The sequence below is a fragment of the Adiantum capillus-veneris genome, chromosome 20, assembly GCF_014529385.1.
Source record: "Adiantum capillus-veneris isolate H3 chromosome 20, ASM1452938v2, whole genome shotgun sequence".
In the NCBI taxonomy this organism is placed as follows: domain Eukaryota; kingdom Viridiplantae; phylum Streptophyta; class Polypodiopsida; order Polypodiales; family Pteridaceae; genus Adiantum; species Adiantum capillus-veneris.
In genome coordinates, this window is record NC_140950.1 from 131,511,159 (window position 1) to 131,522,879 (window position 11,721).

The following is an 11,721-nucleotide window of genomic DNA, read 5'->3' on the forward strand; positions in this document are numbered from 1 at the left end:
TCCGTTCAGCAAAATCAGCAAAACAAGCTTGGGATATTTTAGCAGGTCTTTATGCAAGCCGCAATGAGGCTAAAATTGCTTTGCTGCATAAAGAGCCGGAGTCGAAGATTATGCATGAGGAAGATGATATGGACACTTTCCTTGCTAGTGTCAAGGATATCAATGAGCAGCTTATTTCTGCAGGTGAAGTCATTTCAGACAGTTCCCTTGTGCAGACTGTTCTTGATGCCTTACCAGATTCCTACCAGACTTTTGCTACTACTTGGAGACTGATGACCCAAGGAAATCCTGAAGTTGTCAAGTTTGATGCATTATGCACATTGTTGTTGCAAGAGTCACTTTCTAGAAAAAACGGGACTAGGCAGCGTGCAATTGAACAGGCTTTTATTGCTTCTCAAAGAAAGGGTGGTAACAGTAATGCAGCCACTTCTTATGGTTCTGTTGCGAGTGGCAAAAATTCTGTTCCTAATGCTTCTGTTGGCGATACTTCGTCTGGCAATTCTTGTGATAAGGGCAAAAAGAAGATGCGTTGTCATTATTGTAAAGCCAATGATCACTTGATCAAGTCGTGTCCTACGTTGAAGGCCAAAGAGGCTAAGAAGAAAGAGGGTGGTTCCACTGCAAATGCTGGTTCCACTACAAATGCAGCCATTGTTGAGTCTTCTGTGAAAGGAGACTGTGTTGCTGATGTTGATGCAGAATGGGCTTTTAGTGCAGAGTGCACTTACAATCCTGCTATCCATGATGCATGCTTGTCAGTTGCTGCAGATTCACATGTGTGGTATTTCGACAGTGGTGCTACAAAGCACATTACCTCACATCGTGAATTGTTTACCTCTCTCGAGTCTGTCCCTCATGGGAATTCAGTCACTTGTGCCAACAACGCCTCTTATCCAGTTCAGGGAGTTAGAAAGATTGTGCTCACTGTTGCTAATGGGAGTTCCTTCAGACTTGTTGATGCACTTTATGTACCTGGGATCAAGAAGAATCTCTTGTCTATATCCACACTTGCTAGACTTAGACTTGTAGTCAAATTTGCGGATGACAGATGTACAGTTCATGATCTCAGTTTTGGTGATGAAATTGTTGCATCTGGGCTTTTGTGCCGTGGGCTATATAAGCTCACTTTGTATGACAAGTGTGGACAAAATTTTGCAAATGCTGTTGCAGATTCAAGGGCTATTTCAGATGCAAAACTTTGGCATGCACGTTTGGTCATCTAAATTTTGCCAGTTTGCTGCGTTTGCAGAAATTTGATATGGTTGCTTCTTTGCCGCCTCTTGAAGCACCTGTCAAACATGTTTGTGAAGGCTGTATTTTGGGTAAGATGCAGCGTTCTAAATTTTCAAAGGATGGTTCAGTTCGGGCCACATGCAGGTTGCAGCTTGTGCATAGTGATGTTTGTGGGCCCATGCAAACTCCATCCTTGGGCAATTACCTGTACTTCGTGACTTTCATTGATGATTACTCCAGGCATGCATGGGTATTTCCGCTTAAAGAGAAGTCCGAACTTTTTATGTGCTTCAAAATTTTTTTGGCTATGGCTGAAAATGTCTCGAAATGTACTATGGGCACCCTCCGTTCCGATCGAGGGGGGGGAGTATATGTCTCATGAATTTAATGCATTTTTGGCTAGTCGTGGGATAAAACACCGATGTACAGTGCCTTATACACCTCAGCAAAATGGTGTTGCTTAGAGGAAAAACAGGTCACTGACGGAAACGGCATGATGTATGGTCAAAAGTCAAGCTTTGCCGCATTCTTTTTGGCTTGAGGCCATTATGTGTGCCACTTATGTACTTAACAGCTGTCCTACGAAAGCTTTGCAGTCATTGACTCCGTATGAAGCATGGCATGATAGAAAACCTTCTATTGAGCACATGCGTGTTTTTGGCTGTTTGGCATATGCTTTGGTGCCACAAGTGCAGCGCAGAAAATTGGATGATAAGGCTGTCAAATGTATTTTTGTTGGTTATAGTGCTGAAAGCAAAGGTTACAGGTTGTATCATCCGCAAACAAAACGTATTCTGGTTTCTCGGGATGTAGTGTTTGTGGAAGATTCTGTTCAGCCCTTGCTGTCGTGTACTAGAGACAGTAATGTAAGCTCACAGGACATTTATGACACTTTGTTGCCTCTTTTCAGTGGTGGAAATACGAATGTAAGTTCCAATGAGGCAAATGTACAGCCTATGGGGGTTTCTGAAAATGTTTTAGATCAGCCTATTACTGATGCAGATGTACATGATGTACTCGATGAGGAAAGGGCTGAAAATGAGCAGGCTAGAGGTATGCCAAAATGGCTGGTGCACACTTTGCGTGACAGTAAATTGGATGCACCTTTGTCTAGTCGTACTCGTTCAGGATCTCGCCATGCATGTTATGCATCAGATTGTTATGCTTTGGCTGTGTCTAGCTTACATGATGTTGAGGAGCCTCTGACTTTTGATGAAGCACAAAATTCAGAAAATTGGATGGTTGCCATGCAATCAGAATATGATGCACTTATAGAAAATGACACATGGAATTTATGTGATTTGCCTCCTGGCAAAAAGGCCATTGGTACGAAGTGGGTTTACAAGTTGAAACGCAAGCCGGATGGTGAGATCGATCGCCATAAGGCTCGACTTGTTGCAAAGGGTTATGCACAACAAAAAGGCATAGATTATGAAGAGACTTTTGCTCCCACTTGTCGTATGACTACTGTGCGTTTTCTATGTGCATTGGCAGCTCATTTTGGTTGGGATGTACATCAATCAGACATTGTTACTGCTTTCTTGAATGGTGACATATTTGAGGAAGTTTATGTAACGCAGCGTCGCGGTTTTGTCACAAAAGGACAAGAGGACAAAGTGTGGAAATGAAAGAAGGCTTTGTATGGGTGAAAGCAATCTCCTCGTGCTTGGTATGAGAAAGCTGACACTCATTTGGTCAAACAAGGATTTCGTAACAGTCCAACAGAAAGCACATTGTATGTAAAGTGTGAGGGTGATGTATTTCTCATCGTGGTTCTTTATGTTGATGATTTGTTGATCACTGGACCAAATGAGAGACATATTGCTGAATTTAAGGCTGATTTGAATGCTACTTTCAAGATGAAAGATTTGGGGTTGTTGCATCATTACGTGGGTATACAGTTTAAGCAGTGTGATGGTGGTATTGCCTTGTGTCAGAAAAGTTACATAGAGACATTGCTATGTAAGTTTGGACTTGAGGATTGCAAACCTATTGCCACTCCCATGGAAACAGGTTTGAAGTTGAGTCTACATGATGCTGGCGATCCTGCTGATGTCACTCTTTACCAAATTGCGGTTGGCTGCCTCATTTATGTATGCAACACGAGGCCGGATATTCAGTTTGCAGTCTCACAAGTCAGCAGATTTATGCATAGCCCAGGGTCTAAGCATTGGCAGGCTGTCAAGAGGATTTTCCGCTACCTTAGTGGCACTTTACATCTTGGCTTGTTTTATCCCAAGGGGGGATCATTGCCGCCAGACTTACATGCTTTTTCAGACTCAGATTGGGCTGGTTGTTTTGACACGCGAGTGTCCACAAGTGGTTTTTGTTTCATGCTTGGCAGTTCATGTATATCATGGTTGAGCAAGAAGCAACCTATTGTGGCCACTTTGAGTTGTGAGGCTGAGTGTAGGGCAGTCTTCACAGCTACGGTTGAGTGTGTATGGCTCAGACGCCTTATGGCTGATTTGGGTGTTGGACAGGACACTGCCAACACTATCTACACTGACAGTCAGAGCGCATTGGCAGTTGCGAGGAACCCAGTTTTTCATGCTCGCACAAAGCACATTGAGGTGCATAACCACTATGTCAGGGAGAGGCTCTTAGCAGGAGAGATCAGCTTGGCTTATGTGCCAACACAAGACAACCTTGCAGATCTTTTCACAAAGGCATTGTCTCATGAGAAGCTTGAAGCTTTCCGCAAAGCTTTGGGCTTACTCCCCTTTGTGGACTGATCCTATCCTCACGGCATGGCACTTCCCTTTACTCATGTGCCAGCTCTCGTTCATCGCATCACTCCAGGGGGGATTTGTGATGGAATTCATGGATTCAAGGGTTCTAATGATTACACATAGGGACAATGTGTTACCATATACATATGTGGTAGTGATGTGTGTGAACACACTAGGACCGCCGGGGCATTTTTTCCCTCTTTAGGAGGTTTTTTCCCCCGTGCATTGTATATACGCCCATCACTCTAGGGCTATCTATCTTTCCATTGCACACTAAGTAACACACTCTCTATTGTGTGCCTTGAGCTTCCTTCGTCTTCTCCAAGCTGTGTGCGTTTCTCTGCAACCCTAATTCCAACAGATACAAGATGACATGAGAGTGGACCCTGATAACACTGGTTCGAGCAAAACCCCTAACACAAAACATCCACAAAACTTTAAAAAACTAATGAAATAAAAAAATGCCTAGTGCAAGCCCTATATGTGCCTAGAATCCGTGTCGGGAGGGTGAAAGCATGGCCAACCCACAACCAAGGACCTATGCGCACATGAGAAAAATTGTAAGCCCTATATGTGCCTAGAATCCGAGTGAAAGCATGGCCAACCAACAACCAAGGACCTATGCGCACATGAGAAAAATTGTAAGCAAGAGTGAAAGCATTTGAAAGGTAAACATAAAGCTCTACCCCCCCCCCCCCCCTTCGACAACAGCTATTGAGAAGCTATGAAGGAAAATGTCAGAGTCCTAATAAATATGGAGAAGGAAAGTGAGTGCCCAACCAAGAAGCAATGAACCACCCAACACCAAGTGAAAGCGCCCATAGTGAAGGCTACATTGATCAAGTCAACATGAAAAAGTGGAACTGGAAGTGGCAAAGATGAGCGTATCATAGCCTATCAGCTAATGGTGAAGCAGTCCAAGAGAGGCAAAGAGGTGGTACGACCCTTGAAGCAAAATACTATGACCACAGGAGAAAGGTTGTCGAGGTAAACACTTCAATAAGTCCAAAGGAACTGACATAGGAGTAGGTCAAAGGGGCAAATGAAGAGGCTAATTCTTATTTGATTTCTCTCTTTAATTTAGAGAGACAATATCCATGAAATTTTTATTTCAATATATGGAATCGGTGAGAATGGTCATGCTAAGTCTTGGATCATAAAACTTTGGAGCATTCACGAGGGACTCACATACGTCCAAGTGGTAAGTAACTTATAAACAAGGATGACTATGATTTCAGGAGAGAGGTAATGTCACCAATTATGCTTTTTATAGTATACCTTTTACGATTTGTAAATGATTTTTACGAGAATTATGTTTAGAACTTACCTTAGAAGTCATTTTTCTTGTAAACGCAAAAGTGCTTACCAAAAAGCAAAATATGCTTTTCAAAAAGCGATTGTGCTTTTTGATGTTTTAGTGAAGAAAACAACTTCACGATCAAGAATTTATCCTAGCTCTCTGGATCGAAGTGGTAGGTTGTTGCACATGGAGGATATCCCTTCACAAGAACATCCATAACTTAAGCTCCGATAATCAAAATCATGCAACTTAGGACTCGACCAGAAGCTCTCTTTGAGCTCTACACATCTATGGTGTCACTTTTATATTTTAATAATGTCTACTAGTTTTTGCAACAACATCTTTGTTTGCCAATTGCTCTCACTAGTTTTGGAGAAGACGATGAAGAAGTCATTTGCCATGCATGAAACTCTATAAGTAAAAATCCTCTAAAGAGAAGCATGCACATGTTTTCAAGAGCATTGTATGCTTTTGTGATGCTTCTATGGATGAAAAAGAGCTATGAAGTCATTATGTTGGCACAATGAAAAGACCACCTTCTTGACAAGAGAATATATCATGATTGCTATTGAGCTTCATTATAAGCTTTCGTAATACAAAAAGTCATATGGGCGGGTTTGGCCATTCTGACCCTCAAAAATGTGTTGTCTCTCTTTCCCTCTATCTTTAAATTTCTACTTATGTTTATGTGACTATCTCCCTGTTTGGATCTTATAAGATTTTATCTTTAGATTTTTTTGATTAAAAAAAGACATTATGTTGGCACAATGAAAAGACCACCTTCTTGACAAGAGAATATATCATGATTGCTATTGAGCTTCATTGTAAGCTTTTGTAATACAGAAAGTCCTATAGGAGGGTTCGACCATTTCGACCCTCAAAAATGTGTTGTCCCTCTATCTTTAAATTTCTACTTATGTTTATGTGACTATCTCCGTGCTTTGATCTAATTCGATTTTATCTTTACAATTGTGTTGTCTCTCTTTTCCTCTATCTTTAAGTTTCTACTTGTGTTTATGTGACTATCTCCATGTTTAAATCTACTTAGATTGTGATGTTATGAATCTCTTATTTTGATTATTTCCAAGTGATGATGGCAATCTATTTCTTCCAAATTTTACATCACAGTCGTTCTTGATTATTTGTCGTCTTAAGGAAAATAAGAATGTGGTGCACGTAGATCTTCATTTGAGCAACAACACCATTCTGTGTAGGTGGCTACTCTACTTAGTGCTTGAGGGCCATGGTCCGCCACAAACTCGTTTCCATACATTTAGCCTACACACCTTTCCACGGCAGATGGCTAGGCTATGTGGTGATTAAGGGATAGAGTCTGTTGTAAGCATGTTGTTAGGACTTTAAAGAAGACATAAGAGATCAATTTTACATCTTGTTTGGTGTCTAACTCATATGAATATTTCCAATCATTTGCATTGGTCATTGGATCATCCAGCTACAATTAATTACTTAGCAAACATCATCAAAAGAGAAATTTTGAATCAACGTATATGTGTACAAATTTCTTTGCCTTTTGGGTGGTATCTTATCCACATACTTAAGGAACCTTAATAGTTGGAGATCTCCTCAAGCTAATCAAATTCATGTTATGAATAATAAGTGTCTCAATAAAAGGAAGTCATAGACTTATTTGAGAGGCATAACTTTCAACCAACTAGGTGGCAACTTGAGCCTATAAGCCAATCATTTACCCTTTACATAAACTTTTTTCTTTTTTGGGACCATTTGGCTAACTTTGCATGAGGTTGGCAATGCATATTTTTCTCACCCTTGCAATCCTTGCTCGTGTTTAATTCTTTACAATCCTTTTAAGGGTAGCATAGCAACCATTTATTGAATGCATCTTAAAAGAACTTTGATTCACTAGCCAAAGATTTTATCATTGGTAACATATAGTATGGCATGTGCTCTTTTGTGATCATTAAATTTTTTCTTTCTTACCTCAAATCATCTCTTGATTGGGAAAGAGAAATACCTTTGACATTGTTGAATCTTGCCTTGAGATGGTGGAGTCTCTTAGATCAAGCCATAGATAAAGAAGCCAACTTGAGCTCTAATATTAATGAAGCAAAATTTGAGAGAAATAGATTGCCATCATTACTTGAATATAAGAGATTCATAACATTTTAAAATATATTCAAATCTAAACATGGAGACAATCATAGAGACTACTACTGGGTCATTACGTATTTTATTCATTCAATAACGAAATGCTTCCACTCCCAGCACAATTTTCGGTGATAGCCTTGGTTGAAGGCTTAGGCTTCTAAAAATCATTTGAATGAGAGTCGAACTCGTTCACAGTACAGAGTTCCGACCAATATTCAGTTGTCATACACCACTGCAATGCTCCCAATTCGGTGATGGGAATGGCTTCTTTGTAATTACAAAAAAAAAGAGCGAAGCATTCCAGCGACCCCTCGAGGCTCCCCTTTGCCTGATGCCAACTCCTGCCACCTGCTCGCAATCGCGCATGTCTCCTCGATGCATACATGGCCCACTTGCTCCATTCCTCTCGTCCGCCTCCTCCATGCTGCCTCGAGCCTCGCTGAAGTCTCGCTGTCATCATTGCCTCGCTCTTCACTGCCAGAAGGATCAACTCAGATTCACATTATTTTTACATTTAATACGATTGGGTACCCCATACTCACTTAACCACAAGTAAAAAATTAAAGAGAGAAGAAGAGAGACAACACAATAATGAGGGTATGAATGGCCGAGCCCCCTATGAAAGCTTAAAATGAAGCTAAATACAATCATGATACATTATTTTGTCAAGAAGGTGGCCTTTTCATCGTGTCAACGGCTTTGTTTGGTCAATGCAGCTGACGGGTGCCCTCCTAGACGACCACACCTTGCCCAAGTCACAAATTTTGGTGTAATCTATTCTTTTTTTACAAGAAAGCCTTGTAAAATAATCTCTATGATTTTTGAGCCGAATAATAATACTCCGAGTTGTATTCGCTTGTCATGATCCCAAAGCCTTGTAAGTCGATCGTTGGCCATATGAAAATCCCTAGGTATAAAGCTCAAAAAACCCTTAGTTTGAACACATTGTAACATTATCCAAAGTTTTTGAAGAGCTTTTGTATGTATGAATTTGAGCGGCTCCTCAGCATCAACTTGTAATCTTTCTCATGATTTGGTAATCAAAATTCGATTCCGTGAAGTGCATTGTGTTCCTTGTCTCTTGCTCTTTCATTTAAGTATAATCATTTTCAGTTTTGATGTGGTTTTTGACTATGTGTCTGTGAGCTAAATTTACAAATTTGAGTGCCGAAATGGTTGTTTTTGGACATTTTGACCATAAGAGGGGGGCTTAGGGCGACCTATCTGGAGTTGTTTTGTTGCAGTTTACAGGACTTGGACCATAATGGAGCGAGATTTTGGTACCTTGTCGGATGACTTCCATACTTTGTAGATTAGTTCCCTTAGGCCTAATATAGCTTTGCCTAAAATTTTGTGACGATCCGAGTTCATTTGGTCAACGAAATGGCTTGATGACATAGAGCGACGAGATAGGACATAGGTAGGTTTCTAGATTAGAGAGTGATGGCTTGCTGGTTGTGTTGATTGGTTAGCTTGTTAGTTGCATGCACTTCTTGAGGTTGACACATTCGAAGAGTCTTGGTGCCCCATCCAAGTCACTTCCCTGAGTATTGACATCATGCTAGTGTCAGATAGTTATACTACAAACATTCGATCGCAGCAACCCACTAACATTTTTGCTGTTGCCGAGGATTGATCCTAAGGTGGTGAGAGGCCTAGTCGTATTCATAACCTTCTTTTTGAGAGACTTTGTTACCCATTCCTTTACACTTTAGCAGTGGAGCAAGTAGACGTGGGGTTTAGTGCTTGGCAGAGGCTAGAAGTCAGGGACTAGTTATATCTACTCTTTAGGGGCAAAGAGAGTTGTGAGTGAGATACAAGGCATTTCATTCTTCAATTTTCTAAATGCTTTGAAAGTATTGTTCCATACTCCATTCCGCTTCCATTTTTTCCCATTCTGTTTGTTTTTATACTTAGATTCATTTCAGTACCTAAGAGTAGGGTAAGTAGCAACTACCACCATCAAATTTGGGCTGAAAGTTTAGAGCAAACACTATTGAAAACCACTTTTTGGCAAAAGAGATCATAACTCTGAAAAAAATTAAAATTGAAGGTCAGAGCTTAAAAGCTGATCAAAACTAAGAAAGTTGGTGCTAAAGGGTGTTAATAAACTCACAGGAAGTAAGCGAGAAATTTCATCTAGTTATGTGGAGGAACATGGATCGCAATCCATGTACCTCTGAGATTTTTTGAGCAGAAATTGAGACCATCAAGCAGACATTGCTTGCAGACAATAGAAATTAGAATTTGGGGTCAAATTGAAACCAAAACACACTCAAAACAAAGAAATTGGGCAAAACCTTCAAAATCTTGGGAAATTGACCAAAACCGGGAGTTTTTCAACTTTTAGTGATCCAAACTTAGGTTGGGTTCAAACGGGCCGATGGCAAAATGGAAGGAAGGTGCGTGCTTCCTACTTGGCGTATACCCATTGGGTTACAAAATTGAAACTTCTCTCTAGACATGCCATCTCTTGGGCAAGTCCCCCCTTTCGAAAGATCCCACAATTTCAGGCTCCTTTTTGGCGCAATACATGGAGGTTCCTACTTGAACTCTACATGTCAGAGTTGCTGCCAATGGCACACCGGTGTTGGTTATCACTCCCACCATTGTTTACATAAATGCAGCTATTGTTCTGTGTGAACATGAGGACGGAGGTAGAAAAATTAGAGAGTTTGATGCCGCGTTTGTCTGAACCTAGCCTCAAAAAGTTTTTTGGAATAGTGTCAATCAGGCAAAGACAACCAGCAGCTGACCAAGTTTCATGTCAAAACGAGGCCAAACATGGATCGCGATCCATGTACCTTATCATGATTTTTAGTTGAGAATTGAGGAGCAGGTAGCTGAGACCATTTGAAACACTTCTCCCAAAAGGCACACTAGCAAAAAAGTTGAAATTTTTTGCTAAAAGAGCAAAAATTAAAAATAGCCAAAATTCACAAAAGCAGACACAAAAATTCACAAAAGCAGACACAAAAATTCACTTTTGATTGGCAAAAAGTGAGCCAAATCCAAAAAGTTTTGGGGAGTAGGCTATAGATAGCATAAGTAATCAACATGCCAAATTTCAGCTCCAGAAGTGATGGAATATGGATCGTAATCTATGTACCTCTTCTAAGTTTTTGGACGAAAACTATACCAGCCTGTAGCAGAGATCATTATAGGAAATACTTCCCAAAGTAAGGTGAAAAAAAGAGTTTAAAAAGTGGGTCAGAAGGGCCAAAAACAATGCTAGGCTTAGAACTGCCAATATATACCTGGGGTTTGACTTTTGACCACCGACTTAAACTAGTCCAAACCACACAAAAAGCATAAAGCTAGGATCAGGGTACCATGTGTGTCAACTTTATCACATTCTACCACTAAGTTATATGGATCGCGATCCATGTTCCTTTGTCATAGACTGAGACTAAAATTGCACCATAGCTAAAGCTAGTCACAAGGAGCCTAGTGGTTTTTTCAAAATTGAATATGGACTTGATTTGAGGATTTTGCAAGCAAAATTGGATTTTGTGCCAAAAGCACCATAATTTTTGTTGATTCCATATTTTTGACTAACAAAGCATTGTAAACTCATAGCCACCAAGTGTTTTTTGTACAGACGGCAAGGGCTAGAGTGTGCAGCTTGAAGAAATTTCAATTCGGAGATTTGGAAGCAACCAAAGAGGTAATAGGTCATGGTTTTGCAATAGTGCTTTTCTTGATGTATTTGCGATCATGCATATTATATTAGAGTAGAAACCCTGCTATACGAGACTAGGTTAGGCACATTTCCATGGAAGAGAGTGTGAATCATGGGCCATTGCCTATTTGATACTTCGTCAGGGAGATCTTACTCCTACATGGCTAAAGGATTCAAAAGTGTGAGTTTCAAAGAGGGGACAAATATGGGAGTAGGACCACCCCAAGCCACACCAACCATGAAACTGTTGCACTTGACATACCAGTTTTTAAATGAACAGAGTGCAAAAATTTACAAAGACAGTATGGATCGCTACTGTGTAAAGTTAGAAGACTAGTGAGTTCAAGTTCATAGTGCATGTGGACTACAATGGTGATTAATACTTTGATGACGAGGGTAAAATGTATCTAGTCGTGCAAAATCCCTACATCGTGGACAAATGGGGATTAAGAGGCATGATGGACAAGGTTGACGTAGAGTCTAAAGACAAACCACCTAAGTTGTACATTCTTAATGCAAAGATAAGGTGAGTGAAGGAGACGACTCGAATCAACACAGATAACACTCATGTGGGGTGATACAAGTATGAAAACGGAGAGCAAATGCTCTATTATAAGTGTGACGAGCTCTGGAGAGTTGTTGGAGCA